The sequence below is a fragment of the Schistocerca nitens genome, chromosome 1 (genome assembly GCF_023898315.1).
Source record: "Schistocerca nitens isolate TAMUIC-IGC-003100 chromosome 1, iqSchNite1.1, whole genome shotgun sequence".
Lineage (NCBI taxonomy): Eukaryota > Metazoa > Arthropoda > Insecta > Orthoptera > Acrididae > Schistocerca > Schistocerca nitens.
The window spans coordinates 1,072,540,296-1,072,541,990 of record NC_064614.1 but is presented as its reverse complement, the minus strand read 5'-3'; the positions used below and the strand labels follow the sequence as shown (position 1 = coordinate 1,072,541,990).

The 1,695-nt window shown below is 48.8% G+C and overlaps 1 non-coding gene across 1 annotated transcript; it reads right to left on the bottom strand.

Moving 5' to 3' along the window:
* Positions 1-612: 612 nt before the first annotated feature.
* Trnas-cga (transfer RNA serine (anticodon CGA)) lies at positions 613-687 on the bottom strand. Its single transcript has one exon. It is a non-coding gene; the product is annotated as a tRNA-Ser (tRNA).
* Positions 688-1,695: the final 1,008 nt, after the last annotated feature.

Below are 1,695 nucleotides of genomic sequence, written 5' to 3'. Positions count from 1 at the left end.
TCGCCGGGCGGGCAGACGGCAGTTAGCGGGCTTATCTGGCGAGGGACAGACCAGCGCGTGACGATATTCAGCAAGGAGGCCGCGCGTGGCGGCACCAGGACCGGCTTCCGCTGACGGGCGCGCGGCGCGGCGTGGATAATGCCCGCATTCCGATGCCGGCCGACAGCCGACGGTAATTCCGCCGCCGCCCGCTCGCGGCGCCACCGGTGCGCGCCTCAGGTTTACTGCCCGCCACGACGGCATCTCCTCCGCCTCCTCCTCCTCCGAGCATTCGGACGCCAGCCGTCTCTATTCCGCAGCGTGACTACCGTGCCGTAGCTACGTGTCTTCAAGGTGCGCTTGGACCACCAACAGTAGAGCGGCAGAAAGGCAACATGAAACCTAACTCAACAAACAAAATTTCAGAGTTTCAGGTTGAGGCGTTACTTTCGTTTTGCCTCAGGTTACAATAGGAAGTAATTATGTTTTCTATATCGAGATATAAGTTTTTCTTTGATTGCTAGCAGCTTTAATACTTCGATGGGTGAAAGGAATATTTGACGCATTTGTTTATTTTTTTCATCATTTCACAAAGAGGTCACACACCGAAACTTCCTGGCAGATTAAAACTTTGTGCCGGACCGAGACTCGAACTCGGGACCTTTGCCTTTCGCGGGCAAGTGCTCTACCAACTGAGCTATCCAAGCACGACTCACGCCCCTTCCTCACAGCTTTACTTCTGCCAGTATCTCGTCTCCTACCTTCCAAACTTTACAGAAGCTCTCCTGCGAACCTTGCAGAACTAGAACTCCTGAAAGAAAGGATATTGCGGAGACATGGCTTAGCCACAGCCTGGGGGATGTTTCCAGAATGAGATTTTAACTCTGCAGCCGAGTGTGAGCTGATATGAAACTCAGGTCACACACCGTTTATATTTATACTCCTTGTTCCATCCTGTATGAGTGTGCATGGGTATGAATGGAAGTCAAATGTAGCGGGAGCATGGACCAAAGGGAACAGTTTAAGGGAATAGCAGTCATTGCCAACATTACAAGAATAATGGCAGGTAGGCCAGAGCAGCAAGCAAAGTTGAAAACAGGGACGAGGGTAGTCTACAAAGTTGGTGCGGGGGTGAGGTGAGTCTCCCCACCACCGCGTTCGAATAGGAACGTTGGTCGGATTTTGGCGCGTGGAGAGCACTGTGGGACCAGCCATGAGACGGACCGGACGCGGGACCACAGCAGCTGGCAGATTTGGTGAGATAGAAATGAGGTAATATGCCTAAAAATTCACGACAGGGTATGCTCATAGCACGCATTCAACATACGTTCATCGGTACAGGTTACGGTTCTAATTTATTTGCAATAGTTTTCTCTGAAATGTGTTTGTGAAATTTTGCTTTGTGGTAGTGAGCATGCAACAGGAACCATCAGTTCATGTAACTATTTCCCGAGTTATAAGCTTCACTTTTAGCTCAATGAGTGCAGATTGCGTATCGGATGGTAGATCGAGAAATTTCTGTCTCGTAATTTAATTATTTTTGTTACTTTCTTTGTGAGTTCAGTTCGCACTTCATTTTGGCGCCAATAATACATCATTTTTGCCCAGAATCTTTTCTCTCATAGAGGTTATCTACCTTCAGCAGTGGCCTACCTTAATTTCTAGTGGTGTAATTCATGCATGACGGTAAGTGGGTCTTAAAGAATGAATGACGAT